This window comes from Chiloscyllium plagiosum, unplaced genomic scaffold (genome assembly GCF_037043375.1).
Source record: "Chiloscyllium plagiosum isolate Xiang-an unplaced genomic scaffold, Cpla_swu_hap1 HiC_scaffold_20, whole genome shotgun sequence".
Lineage (NCBI taxonomy): Eukaryota > Metazoa > Chordata > Chondrichthyes > Orectolobiformes > Hemiscylliidae > Chiloscyllium > Chiloscyllium plagiosum.
Window position 1 is genome coordinate 40,597,046 of NW_028270158.1, and position 14,631 is coordinate 40,611,676.

General features: G+C 48.0%; 1 protein-coding gene across 2 annotated transcripts in view; it reads left to right on the forward strand.

Moving 5' to 3' along the window:
• The window catches only part of abca3b (ATP binding cassette subfamily A member 3b), a 137,638-nt gene that overhangs the window by 63,688 nt on the left and 59,319 nt on the right, over positions 1–14,631 (forward strand). The gene's annotated exons all lie outside the window — the stretch shown is intronic.

Consider the following 14,631-nt stretch of genomic DNA (forward strand, 5'->3'; position numbering starts at 1 on the left):
TGTGTCAGTATCAGTCTTGGCGAGTGCACAGGTGTGTCGGTGTTGGTGTTGGTAAGTACGCAGGTGTGTCAGTATCAGTCTTGGTGAGTGCACAGGTGTGTCAGTATTGGTCTTGGTAAGTGCGCAGGTGTGTCAGTATCAGTCTTGGTTAGTGCGCAAGTGTGTCAGTATCAGTCTTGGTGAGTGCACAGGTGTGTCAGTTTCAGTCTTGGTAAGTATGCAGGTGTGTCAGTATCAGTCTTGGTGAGTGCACAGGTGTGTCAGTTTCAGTCTTGGTAAGTATGCAGGTGTGTCAGTATCAGTCTTGGTGAGTGCACAGGTGTGTCAGTATTGCTCTTAGTAAGTGCACAGGTGTGACAGTATTGGTCTTGGTGAGTGCGCAGGAGTGTCATTATCAGTCTTGGTAAGTGCACAGGTGTGTCAGTATTGGTCTTGGTGAGTGCAGAGGTGTGTCAGTATCAGTCTTGGTGAGTGCACAGGTGTGTCAGTAGTGGTCTTGGTAAGTACGCAGGTGTGTCAGTATCAGTCTTGGTAAGTGCACAGGTGTGTCAGTATCAGTCTTGGTAAGTACGCAGGTGTGTCTGTATCAGTCTTGGTGAGTGCACAGGTGTGTCAGTGTTGGTCTTGGTAAGTACGCAGGTGTGTCAGTATCAGTCTTGGTGAGTGCACAGGTGTGTCAGTGTTGGTCTTGGTAAGTGCGCAGGTGTGTCAGTATCAGTCTTGGTGAGTGCACAGGTGTGTCAGTATTGGTCTTGGTAAGTGCGCAGGTGTGTCAGTATCAGTCTTGGTGAGAGTACAGGTGTGTCAGTATTGGTCTTGGTATGTACGCAGGTGTGTCAGTATCAGTCTTGGTGAGTGCACAGGTGTGTCAGTATTGGTCTTGGTAAGTGCGCAGGTGTGTCAGTATCAGTCTTGGTAAGTGCGCAGGTGTATCAGTATTGGTCTTGATAAGTGCGCGGGTGTGTCAGTATTGGTCTTGGTAAGTGCGCAGGTATGTCAGTATCAGTCTTGGTGAGTGAACAGGTGTGTCAGTATTGATCTTGGTAAGTACGCAGGTGTGTCAGTATCGGTCTTTGTAAGTGCACAGGTGTGTCAGTATTGGTCTTGGTAAGTGCGCAGGTGTGTCAGTATCAGTCTTGGTAAGTACACAGGTGTGTCAGTATTGGTCTTGGTGAGTGCACAGGTGTGTCAGTATTGGTCTTGGTAAGTGCGCAGGTGTGTCAGTATCAGTCTTGGTTAGTGCGCAAGTGTGTCAGTATCAGTCTTGGTGAGTGCACAGGTGTGTCAGTTTCAGTCTTGGTAAGTACGCAGGTGTGTCAGTATCAGTCTTGGTGAGTGCACAGGTGTGTCAGTGTTGGTCTTGGTAAGTGCGCAGGTGTGTCAGTATCAGTCTTGGTGAGTGCACAGGTGTGTCAGTATTGGTCTTGGTAAGTGCGCAGGTGTGTCAGTATCAGTCTTGGTGAGAGTACAGGTGTGTCAGTATTGGTCTTGGTATGTACGCAGGTGTGTCAGTATCAGTCTTGGTGAGTGCACAGGTGTGTCAGTATTGGTCTTGGTAAGTGCGCAGGTGTGTCAGTATCAGTCTTGGTAAGTGCGCAGGTGTATCAGTATTGGTCTTGATAAGTGCGCGGGTGTGTCAGTATTGGTCTTGGTAAGTGCGCAGGTATGTCAGTATCAGTCTTGGTGAGTGAACAGGTGTGTCAGTATTGATCTTGGTAAGTACGCAGGTGTGTCAGTATCGGTCTTTGTAAGTGCACAGGTGTGTTAGTATCAGTCTTGGTGAGTGCACATGTGTGTCAGTATTGGTCTTGGTAAGTGCGCAGGTGTGTCATTATCAGTCTTGGTATGTGCACAGGTGTGTCAGTATTGGTCTTGGTGAGTGCACAGGTGTGTCAGTATCAGTCTTGGTGAGTGCACAGGTGTGTCAGTATTGGTCTTGGTAAGTGCGCAGCTGTGTCAGTATCAGTCTTGGTGAGTGGACAGATGTGTCAGTGTTGGTCTTGGTAAGTGTACAGGTGTGTCAGTATTGGTCTTGATAAGTATGCAGGTGTGTCAGTATCAGTCTTGGTATGTGCACAGGTGTGTCAGTATTGCTCTTGGTAAGTACGCAGGTTTGTCAGTATCAGTCTTGGTAAGTGCACAGGTGTGTCAGTATCAGTCTTGGTCAGTACGCAGGTGTGTCTGTATCAGTCTTGGTGAGTGCACAGGTGTGTCAGTGTTGGTCTTGGTAAGTACGCAGGTGTGTCAGTATCAGTCTTGGTGAGTGCACAGGTGTGTCAGTGTTGGTCTTGGTAAGTGCGCAGGTGTGTCAGTATCAGTCTTGGTGAGTGCACAGGTGTGTCAGTATTGGTCTTGGTAAGTGCGCAGGTGTGTCAGTATCAGTCTTGGTGAGAGTACAGGTGTGTCAGTATTGGTCTTGGTATGTACGCAGGTGTGTCAGTATCAGTCTTGGTGAGTGCACAGGTGTGTCAGTATTGCTCTTAGTAAGTGCACAGGTGTGACAGTATTGGTCTTGGTGAGTGCGCAGGAGTGTCATTATCAGTCTTGGTAAGTGCACAGGTGTGTCAGTATTGGTCTTGGTAAGTACGCAGGTGTGTCAGTATCAGTCTTGGTGAGTGCACAGGTGTGTCAGTAGTGGTCTTGGTAAGTACGCAGGTGTGTCAGTATCAGTCTTGGTAAGTGCACAGGTGTGTCAGTATCAGTCTTGGTAAGTACGCAGGTGTGTCTGTATCAGTCTTGGTGAGTGCACAGGTGTGTCAGTATCAGTCTTGGTGAGTGCACAGGTGTGTCAGTGTTGGTCTTGGTAAGTACGCAGGTGTGTCAGTATCAGTCTTGGTGAGTGCACAGGTGTGTCAGTGTTGGTCTTGGTAAGTGCGCAGGTGTGTCAGTATCAGTCTTGGTGAGTGCACAGGTGTGTCAGTATTGGTCTTGGTAAGTGCGCAGGTGTGTCAGTATCAGTCTTGGTGAGAGTACAGGTGTGTCAGTATTGGTCTTGGTATGTACGCAGGTGTGTCAGTATCAGTCTTGGTGAGTGCACAGGTGTGTCAGTATTGGTCTTGATAAGTGCGCAGGTGTGTCAGTATCAGTCTTGGTAAGTGCGCAGGTGTATCAGTATTGGTCTTGATAAGTGCGCGGGTGTGTCAGTATTGGTCTTGGTAAGTGCGCAGGTATGTCAGTATCAGTCTTGGTGAGTGAACAGGTGTGTCAGTATTGATCTTGGTAAGTACGCAGGTGTGTCAGTATCGGTCTTTGTAAGTGCACAGGTGTGTCAGTATTGGTCTTGGTAAGTGCGCAGGTGTGTCAGTATCAGTCTTGGTAAGTACACAGGTGTGTCAGTATTGGTCTTGGTGAGTGCACAGGTGTGTCAGTATTGGTCTTGGTAAGTGCGCAGGTGTGTTAGTATCAGTCTTGGTGAGTGCACATGTGTGTCAGTATTGGTCTTGGTAAGTGCGCAGGTGTGTCATTATCAGTCTTGGTATGTGCACAGGTGTGTCAGTATTGGTCTTGGTGAGTGCACAGGTGTGTCAGTATTGGTCTTGGTAAGTGCGCAGGTGTGTCAGTATCAGTCTTGGTGAGTGCACAGGTGTGTCAGTATTGGTCTTGATAAGTGCGCAGCTGTGTCAGTATCAGTCTTGGTGAGTGGACAGATGTGTCAATGTTGGTCTTGGTAAGTGTACAGGTGTGTCAGTATTGCTCTTGGTAAGTACGCATGTGTGTCAGTATCAGTCTTGGTGAGTGCACAGGTGTGTCAGTATTGGTCTTGATAAGTATGCAGGTGTGTCAGTATCAGTCTTGGTATGTGCACAGGTGTGTCAGTATCAGTCTTGGTCAGTACGCAGGTGTGTCTGTATCAGTCTTGGTGAGTGCACAGGTGTGTCAGTATTGGTCTTGGTAAGTGCGCAGGTGTGTCAGTATCAGTCTTGGTTAGTGCGCAAGTGTGTCAGTATCAGTCTTGGTGAGTGCACAGGTGTGTCAGTTTCAGTCTTGGTAAGTACGCAGGTGTGTCAGTATCAGTCTTGGTGAGTGCACAGGTGTGTCAGTGTTGGTCTTGGTAAGTGCGCAGGTGTGTCAGTATCAGTCTTGGTGAGTGCACAGGTGTGTCAGTATTGGTCTTGGTAAGTGCGCAGGTGTGTCAGTATCAGTCTTGGTGAGAGTACAGGTGTGTCAGTATTGGTCTTGGTATGTACGCAGGTGTGTCAGTATCAGTCTTGGTGAGTGCACAGGTGTGTCAGTATTGGTCTTGGTAAGTGCGCAGGTGTGTCAGTATCAGTCTTGGTAAGTGCGCAGGTGTATCAGTATTGGTCTTGATAAGTGCGCGGGTGTGTCAGTATTGGTCTTGGTAAGTGCGCAGGTATGTCAGTATCAGTCTTGGTGAGTGAACAGGTGTGTCAGTATTGATCTTGGTAAGTACGCAGGTGTGTCAGTATCGGTCTTTGTAAGTGCACAGGTGTGTCAGTATTGGTCTTGGTAAGTGCGCAGGTGTGTCAGTATTGGTCTTGGTAAGTGCGCAGGTGTGTTAGTATCAGTCTTGGTGAGTGCACATGTGTGTCAGTATTGGTCTTGGTAAGTGCGCAGGTGTGTCATTATCAGTCTTGGTATGTGCACAGGTGTGTCAGTATTGGTCTTGGTGAGTGCACAGGTGTGTCAGTATCAGTCTTGGTGAGTGCACAGGTGTGTCAGTATTGGTCTTGGTAAGTGCGCAGCTGTGTCAGTATCAGTCTTGGTGAGTGGACAGATGTGTCAGTGTTGGTCTTGGTAAGTGTACAGGTGTGTCAGTATTGGTCTTGATAAGTATGCAGGTGTGTCAGTATCAGTCTTGGTATGTGCACAGGTGTGTCAGTATTGCTCTTGGTAAGTACGCAGGTTTGTCAGTATCAGTCTTGGTAAGTGCACAGGTGTGTCAGTATCAGTCTTGGTCAGTACGCAGGTGTGTCTGTATCAGTCTTGGTGAGTGCACAGGTGTGTCAGTGTTGGTCTTGGTAAGTACGCAGGTGTGTCAGTATCAGTCTTGGTGAGTGCACAGGTGTGTCAGTGTTGGTCTTGGTAAGTGCGCAGGTGTGTCAGTATCAGTCTTGGTGAGTGCACAGGTGTGTCAGTATTGGTCTTGGTAAGTGCGCAGGTGTGTCAGTATCAGTCTTGGTGAGAGTACAGGTGTGTCAGTATTGGTCTTGGTATGTACGCAGGTGTGTCAGTATCAGTCTTGGCGAGTGCACAGGTGTGTCGGTGTTGGTGTTGGTAAGTACGCAGGTGTGTCAGTATCCGTCTTGGTGAGTGCACAGGTGTGTCAGTATTGGTCTTGGTAAGTGCGCAGGTGTGTCAGTATCAGTCTTGGTTAGTGCGCAAGTGTGTCAGTATCAGTCTTGGTGAGTGCACAGGTGTGTCAGTTTCAGTCTTGGTAAGTATGCAGGTGTGTCAGTATCAGTCTTGGTGAGTGCACAGGTGTGTCAGTATTGCTCTTAGTAAGTGCACAGGTGTGTCAGTATTGGTCTTGGTAAGTGCGCAGGTGTGTCAGTATCAGTCTTGGTAAGTGCACAGGTGTGTCAGTATTGGTCTTGGTGAGTGCACAGGTGTGTCTGTATCGGTCCAGGTAAGTATGCAGATGTGTCAGTATCACCTTTAGTGAGTGCACAGGTGTGTCAGTATCAGTCTTGGTAAGTGCTCAGGTGTTTCAGTATCAGTCTTGGTAAGTGCACAGGTGTGTCCGTATCGGTCCAGGTAAGTACACAGGTGTGTCAGTATCAGCCTTAGTGAGTGCACAGGTGTGTCAGTATTGGTCTTGGTTAGTGCGCAGGTGTGTCAGTATCAGTCTTGGTGAGTGCGCAAGGGTGTCAGTATCAGTCTTTGTGAGTGCACAGGTGTGTCAGGATCAGTCTTGGTAAGTATGCAGGTGTGTCAGTATCAGTCTTGGTGAGTGCACAGGTGTGTCAGTATTGGTCTTGGTTAGTGCGCAGGTGTGTCAGTATCAGTCTTGGTGAGTGTGCAGGTGTGTCAGTATTGGTCTTGGTAAGTATGCAGGTGTGTCAGTATCAGCCTTAGTGAGTGCGCAGGTGTGTCAGTATTGGTCTTGGTTAGTGCGCAGGTGTGTCAGTATTGGTCTTGGTGAGTGTGCAGGTGTGTCAGTATCAGTCTTGGTGAGTGCACAGGTGTGTCAGTATCAGTCTTGGTGAGTGTGCAGGTGTGTCAGTATCAGTCTTGGTGAGTGCACAGGTGTGTCAGTATCAGTCTTGGTAAGTGCGCTGGTGTGTCAGTATCAGTCTTGGTGAGTGCACAGGTGTGTCAGTATCAGTCTTGGTGAGTGTGCAGGTGTGTCAGTATCAGTCTTGGTGAGTGCACAGGTGTGTCAGTATCAGTCTTGGTAAGTGCGCAGGTGTGTCAGTATCAGTCTTGGTAAGTACGCAGGTGTGTCAGTATCAGTCTTGGTGAGTGCACAGGTGTGTCAGGATCAGTCTTGGTGTGTGCACAGGTGTGTCAGTATTGTTCTTGGTTAGTGCACAGGTTTGTCAGTATTGGTCTTGGTACGTGCGCAGGTGTGTCAGTATCAGTCTTGGTGAGTGCACAGGTGTGTCAGTATTGGTCTTGGTAAGTGCACAGGTGTGTCAGTATCAGTCTTGGTAAGTGCACAGGTGTGTCAGTATTGGTCTTGGTAAGTGCGCAGGTGTGTCAGTATCAGTCTTGGTAAGTGCACAGGTGTATCAGTATTGGTCTTGGTGAGTGCACAGGTGTGTCAGTATCGGTCTTGGTAAGTGCGCAGGTGTGTCAGTATCAGTCTTGGTGAGTGCACAGGTGTGTCAGTATCGTTCTTGGTAAGTACGCAGGTGTGTCAGTATCAGTCTTAGTGAGTGCACAGGTGTGACAGTATTGGTCTTGGTAAGTGCGCAGGTGTGTCAGTATTGGTCTTGGTAAGTACGCAGGTGTGTCAGTATTGATCTTGTTAAGTGTGCAAGTCTGTCAGTATCAGTCTTGGTAAGTGCACAGGTGTATCAGTATTGGTCTTGGTAAGTGCACAGGTGTGTCAGTATTGGTCTTGGTGAGTGCACAGGTGTGTCAGTATTGGTCTTGGTAAGTGCGCAGGTGTGTCAGTATTGGTCTTGGTGAGTGCACAGGTGTGTCAGTATTTGTCTTGGTAAGTACGCAGGTGTGTCAGTATTGGTCTTGGTAAATACGCAGGTGTGTCAGTATCGGTCTTGGTAAGTGTGCAAGTGTGTCAGTATCAGTCTTGGTAAGTGCACAGGTGTGTCAGTATTGGTCTTGGTGAGTGCACAGGTGTGTCAGTATTGGTCTTGGTAAGTGCGCAGGTGTGTCAGTATTTGTCTTGGTGAGTGCACAGGTGTGTCAGTATTGGTCTTGGTAAGTACGCAGGTGTGTCAGTATTGGTCTTGGTAAGTGCGCAGGTGTGTCAGTATTGGTCTTGGTAAGTGTGCAAGTGTGTCAGTATCAGTCTTAGTAAGTGCACAGGTGTATCAGTATTGGTCTTGGTAAGTGCACAGGTGTGTCAGTATCAGTCTTGGTAAGTGCACAGGTGTGTCAGTATTGGTCTTGGTGAGTGCACAGGTGTGTCAGTATTGGTCTTGGTAAGTGCGCAGGTGTGTCAGTATTGGTCTTGGTAAGTGCGCAGGTGTGTCATTATCAGTCTTGGTATGTGCACAGGTGTGTCAGTATTGGTCTTGGTGAGTGCACAGGTGTGTCAGTATCAGTCTTGGTGAGTGCACAGGTGTGTCAGTATTGGTCTTGGTAAGTGCGCAGCTGTGTCAGTATCAGTCTTGGTGAGTGGACAGATGTGTCAGTGTTGGTCTTGGTAAGTGTACAGGTGTGTCAGTATTGCTCTTGGTAAGTACGCATGTGTGTCAGTATCAGTCTTGGTGAGTGCACAGGTGTGTCAGTATTGGTCTTGATAAGTATGCAGGTGTGTCAGTATCAGTCTTGGTATGTGCACAGGTGTGTCAGTATTGCTCTTGGTTAGTGCGCAAGTGTGTCAGTATCAGTCTTGGTGAGTGCACAGGTGTGTCAGTTTCAGTCTTGGTAAGTATGCAGGTGTGTCAGTATCAGTCTTGGTGAGTGCACAGGTGTGTCAGTATTGCTCTTAGTAAGTGCACAGGTGTGTCAGTATCAGTCTTGGTAAGTGCACAGGTGTATCAGTATTGGTCTTGGTGAGTGCACAGGTGTGTCAGTATCGGTCTTGGTAAGTGCGCAGGTGTGTCAGTATCAGTCTTGGTGAGTGCACAGGTGTGTCAGTATCGTTCTTGGTAAGTACGCAGGTGTGTCAGTATCAGTCTTAGTGAGTGCACAGGTGTGACAGTATTGGTCTTGGTAAGTGCGCAGGTGTGTCAGTATTGGTCTTGGTAAGTACGCAGGTGTGTCAGTATTGATCTTGTTAAGTGTGCAAGTCTGTCAGTATCAGTCTTGGTAAGTGCACAGGTGTATCAGTATTGGTCTTGGTAAGTGCACAGGTGTGTCAGTATTGGTCTTGGTGAGTGCACAGGTGTGTCAGTATTGGTCTTGGTAAGTGCGCAGGTGTGTCAGTATTGGTCTTGGTGAGTGCACAGGTGTGTCAGTATTTGTCTTGGTAAGTACGCAGGTGTGTCAGTATTGGTCTTGGTAAATACGCAGGTGTGTCAGTATCGGTCTTGGTAAGTGTGCAAGTGTGTCAGTATCAGTCTTGGTAAGTGCACAGGTGTGTCAGTATTGGTCTTGGTGAGTGCACAGGTGTGTCAGTATTGGTCTTGGTAAGTGCGCAGGTGTGTCAGTATTTGTCTTGGTGAGTGCACAGGTGTGTCAGTATTGGTCTTGGTAAGTACGCAGGTGTGTCAGTATTGGTCTTGGTAAGTGCGCAGGTGTGTCAGTATTGGTCTTGGTAAGTGTGCAAGTGTGTCAGTATCAGTCTTAGTAAGTGCACAGGTGTATCAGTATTGGTCTTGGTAAGTGCACAGGTGTGTCAGTATCAGTCTTGGTAAGTGCACAGGTGTGTCAGTATTGGTCTTGGTGAGTGCACAGGTGTGTCAGTATTGGTCTTGGTAAGTGCGCAGGTGTGTCAGTATTGGTCTTGGTAAGTGCGCAGGTGTGTCATTATCAGTCTTGGTATGTGCACAGGTGTGTCAGTATTGGTCTTGGTGAGTGCACAGGTGTGTCAGTATCAGTCTTGGTGAGTGCACAGGTGTGTCAGTATTGGTCTTGGTAAGTGCGCAGCTGTGTCAGTATCAGTCTTGGTGAGTGGACAGATGTGTCAGTGTTGGTCTTGGTAAGTGTACAGGTGTGTCAGTATTGCTCTTGGTAAGTACGCATGTGTGTCAGTATCAGTCTTGGTGAGTGCACAGGTGTGTCAGTATTGGTCTTGATAAGTATGCAGGTGTGTCAGTATCAGTCTTGGTATGTGCACAGGTGTGTCAGTATTGCTCTTGGTTAGTGCGCAAGTGTGTCAGTATCAGTCTTGGTGAGTGCACAGGTGTGTCAGTTTCAGTCTTGGTAAGTATGCAGGTGTGTCAGTATCAGTCTTGGTGAGTGCACAGGTGTGTCAGTATTGCTCTTAGTAAGTGCACAGGTGTGTCAGTATTGGTCTTGGTGAGTGCGCAGGAGTGTCATTATCAGTCTTGGTAAGTGCACAGGTGTGTCAGTATTGGTCTTGGTGAGTGCAGAGGTGTGTCAGTATCAGTCTTGGTGAGTGCACAGGTGTGTCAGTTGTGGTCTTGGTAAGTACGCAGGTGTGTCAGTATCAGTCTTGGTAAGTGCACAGGTGTGTCAGTATCAGTCTTGGTAAGTACGCAGGTGTGTCTGTATCAGTCTTGGTGAGTGCACAGGTGTGTCAGTGTTGGTCTTGGTAAGTACGCAGGTGTGTCAGTATCAGTCTTGGTGAGTGCACAGGTGTGTCAGTGTTGGTCTTGGTAAGTGAGCAGGTGTGTCAGTATCAGTCTTGGTGAGTGCACAGGTGTGTCAGTATTGGTCTTGGTAAGTGCGCAGGTGTGTCAGTATCAGTCTTGGTGAGAGTACAGGTGTGTCAGTATTGGTCTTGGTATGTACGCAGGTGTGTCAGTATCAGTCTTGGCGAGTGCACAGGTGTGTCGGTGTTGGTGTTGGTAAGTGCACAGGTGTGTCAGTATCAGTCTTGGTTAGTGCGCAAGTGTGTCAGTATCAGTCTTGGTTAGTGCGCAAGTGTGTCAGTATCAGTCTTGGTGAGTGCACAGGTGTGTCAGTTTCAGTCTTGGTAAGTATGCAGGTGTGTCAGTATCAGTCTTGGTGAGTGCACAGGTGTGTCAGTATTGCTCTTGGTAAGTACGCAGGTGTGTCAGTATTGGTCTTGGTAAGTGCGCAGGTGTGTCAGTATCAGTCTTGGTAAGTGCACAGGTGTGTCAGTATTGGTCTTGGTGAGTGCACAGGTGTGTCTGTATCGGTCCAGGTAAGTATGCAGATGTGTCAGTATCACCTTTAGTGAGTGCACAGGTGTGTCAGTATCAGTCTTGGTAAGTGCTCAGGTGTTTCAGTATCAGTCTTGGTAAGTGCACAGGTGTGTCCGTATCGGTCCAGGTAAGTACACAGGTGTGTCAGTATCAGCCTTAGTGAGTGCACAGGTGTGTCAGTATTGGTCTTGGTTAGTGCGCAGGTGTGTCAGTATCAGTCTTGGTGAGTGCGCAAGGGTGTCAGTATCAGTCTTTGTGAGTGCACAGGTGTGTCAGGATCAGTCTTGGTAAGTATGCAGGTGTGTAAGTATCAGTCTTGGTGAGTGCACAGGTGTGTCAGTATTGGTCTTGGTTAGTGCGCAGGTGTGTCAGTATCAGTCTTGGTGAGTGTGCAGGTGTGTCAGTATTGGTCTTGGTAAGTATGCAGGTGTGTCAGTATCAGCCTTAGTGAGTGCGCAGGTGTGTCAGTATTGGTCTTGGTTAGTGCGCAGGTGTGTCAGTATTGGTCTTGGTGAGTGTGCAGGTGTGTCAGTATCAGTCTTGGTGAGTGCACAGGTGTGTCAGTATCAGTCTTGGTAAGTGCGCTGGTGTGTCAGTATCAGTCTTGGTGAGTGCACAGGTGTGTCAGTATCAGTCTTGGTGAGTGTGCAGGTGTGTCAGTATCAGTCTTGGTGAGTGCACAGGTGTGTCAGTATCAGTCTTGGTAAGTGCGCAGGTGTGTCAGTATCAGTCTTGGTAAGTACGCAGGTGTGTCAGTATCAGTCTTGGTGAGTGCACAGGTGTGTCAGGATCAGTCTTGGTGTGTGCACAGGTGTGTCAGTATTGTTCTTGGTTAGTGCACAGGTTTGTCAGTATTGGTCTTGGTAAGTGCACAGGTGTATCAGTATTGGTCTTGGTGAGTGCACAGGTGTGTCAGTATCGGTCTTGGTAAGTGCGCAGGTGTGTCAGTATCAGTCTTGGTGAGTGCACAGGTGTGTCAGTATCGGTCTTGGTAAGTACGCAGGTGTGTCAGTATCAGTCTTAGTGAGTGCACAGGTGTGACAGTATTGGTCTTGGTAAGTGCGCAGGTGTGTCAGTATTTGTCTTGGTAAGTACGCAGGTGTGTCAGTATTGGTCTTGGTAAGTACGCAGGTGTGTCAGTATTGATCTTGTTAAGTGTGCATGTCTGTCAGTATCAGTCTTGGTAAGTGCACAGGTGTATCAGTATTGGTCTTGGTAAGTGCACAGGTGTGTCAGTATTGGTCTTGGTGAGTGCACAGGTGTGTCAGTATTGGTCTTGGTAAGTGCGCAGGTGTGTCAGTATTGGTCTTGGTGAGTGCACAGGTGTGTCAGTATTTGTCTTGGTAAGTACGCAGGTGTGTCAGTATTGGTCTTGGTAAATACGCAGGTGTGTCAGTATTGATCTTGGTAAGTGTGCAAGTGTGTCAGTATCAGTCTTGGTAAGTGCACAGGTGTGTCAGTATTGGTCTTGGTGAGTGCACAGGTGTGTCAGTATTGGTCTTGGTAAGTGCGCAGGTGTGTCAGTATTTGTCTTGGTGAGTGCACAGGTGTGTCAGTATTGGTCTTGGTAAGTACGCAGGTGTGTCAGTATTGGTCTTGGTAAGTGCGCAGGTGTGTCAGTATTGGTCTTGGTAAGTGTGCAAGTGTGTCAGTATCAGTCTTAGTAAGTGCACAGGTGTATCAGTATTGGTCTTGGTAAGTGCACAGGTGTGTCAGTATCAGTCTTGGTAAGTGCACAGGTGTGTCAGTATTGGTCTTGGTGAGTGCGCAGGTGTGTCAGTTTCAGTCTTGGTGAGTGCACAGGTGTGTCAGTATCGTTCTTGGTAAGTACACAGGTGTGTCAGTATCTGTCTTAGTGAGTGCACAGGTGTGTCAGTATTGGTCTTGGTAAGTGTGCAAGTGTGTCAGTATCAGTCTTGGTGAGTGCACAGGTGTGTCAGTATAGGTCTTGGTAAGTTTGCAGGTGTGTCAGTATCAGTCTTGGTGAGTGCACAGGTGTGTCAGTATTGGTCTTGGTAAGTGCACAGCTGTGTCAGTATTGGTCTTGGTAAGTGCACAGGTGTGTCATTATTGGTCTTGGTAAGTACGCAGGTGTGTCAGTATCAGTCTTGGTGAGTGCACAGGTGTGTCAGTATTGGTCTTGGTGAGTGCACAGGTGTGTCAGTATTGGTCTTGGTAAGTACACAGGTGTGTCAGTATTGGTCTTGGTAAGTGCGCAGGTGTGTCAGTATTGGTCTTGGTGAGTGCGCAGGTGTGTCAGTATCAGTCTTGGTGATTGCACAGGTGTGTCAGTATTGGTCTTGGTAAGTGCGCAGGTGTGTCAGTATCAGTCTTGGTAAGTGCACAGGTGTGTCAGTATTGGTCTTGGTGAGTACGCAGGTGTGTCAGTATCAGTCTTGGTGAGTGCACAGGTGTGTCAGTATTGGTCTTGGTGAGTGCACAGGTGTGTCAGTATTGGTCTTGGTAAGTACACAGGTGTGTCAGTATTGGTCTTGGTAAGTGCGCAGGTGTGTCAGTATTGGTCTTGGTGAGTGCGCAGGTGTGTCAGTATCAGTCTTGGTGATTGCACAGGTGTGTCAGTATTGGTCTTGGTAAGTGCGCAGGTGTGTCAGTATCAGTCTTGGTAAGTGCACAGGTGTGTCAGTATTGGTCTTGGTGAGTACGCAGGTGTGTCAGTATCGGTCTTGGTGTGTGCACAGGTGTGTCAGTATTGGTCTTGGTGAGTGCACAGGTGTGTTAGTCTCGGTCAGTGTGCAGGTGTGCCAGTCCCGATGAGTGGGAAGATGTGTCGGTTTCAGTGAGAGTGAGTGAGCTGGTGTGTCAGTCTCAGTGTATGTGTGATAGTGAGTGCACAGGCATGTGGGTCTTCATGAGTGTTTGGGAGTACGCAGGTGTGTTAGTCTCTGTTAATATGTTTGAGTGAGTGTGCAGATGTGTGTCTGTCTAGAGTGTGCCTGTCTGTGTGTGAGATTGATTGAGATGTGTCAGTCTCAGTGTATGTGAGAATGAGTGCACACGTGAGTCCGTCTATGTGTATGCATGCGTGTGTTCGTCTCAGTGTGTCAGTCTAAGGGAGTACATGAGAGTGAGTGAACAGGTGTGTTAATCTAGGTGAGTCTGCAGATTTGTGTGAGATATTGATTAGAATAGGTGAGATTACCTACAGTGTGGAAACAGGTCATTTGGCCCAACAAGTCCACACCAACCCTCCGAATAGTAACCAAACCAAACCATTTCCCAACCCTATATTTATCTCTGACTGATTCACCTAACCTGCATATCTTTAGACTGTGGGAGGAAACCAGAGCATCTGGAGGAAACCCACGTAGAATGTGCAAACTTCACATAGACAGTTGCCCAAGGTGGGAATCGAACCAGAGTTCCTGGCGCTGTGAGGCAACAGTGCTAACCACTGAGCCACCATGCCACCCCAATTGGGTGCATTGGTGTGTCAGTCTAGATGAGTGCACAGGTGTGTAAATTTCAGTGAGTATGAGAGAGTGAGTGCGCAGGCATGAAGATCTCAGTAAGTCTTTGAGTGAGTGCACAGGCTTGTCCTTCTCTGTGAGATTAAGTGAGGAGTTTTGTCAGTCTTGGTGTGTGTGTGTGTGATAGTGAGTGCACAGGCGCATGGCTCTCAGTAAGTGTTTGAGACTGAGTGCACAGATGTGTTGGGCTCTATAGTGCACAGTTGTGCCCATTTCAGTAAGTGTGTGAGAGTGAGTGCGCAGGTGTGTTGTCTTGGTGAGTGCGCAGTTATAAAGGAATAGAATCATAGAGATGTACAGCACAGAAACAGACCCTTTGGTCCAACACACCCATGCCAACCAAATGTCTTAAACTGATCCTAGTCCCATTTGTGAGCCTTTGGCCCATATCCTTCTAAGCCTTTCCTATTCATTTACCAATCCAGATGCTTTTTAAATATTGTTATTGCACCAGTCTCCACCACCTTCTCTGGCAGCTCATTCCATACATGCATCACTACTATGTGTAAGAGGTTGCCCCTTAAGTCCCTTTTAAATCTTTACCCTCTCACTTTAAACATATGCCCTCTACTTTTGGATTCCCCTACCCTGGGGAAATGACTTTGGATATTCACCCTATCTATGCCCCTCATGATTTTATAAACCTCTCACGTCCCTCCTCAGCTTCCAATGCTCCAGCTGTGATGGTCCCAGTGTGCGCACAGGTGGGTCGGTTTCAGTGAGTGCGTGAGAGATGTTGGTCTCAGTAGAGTGAG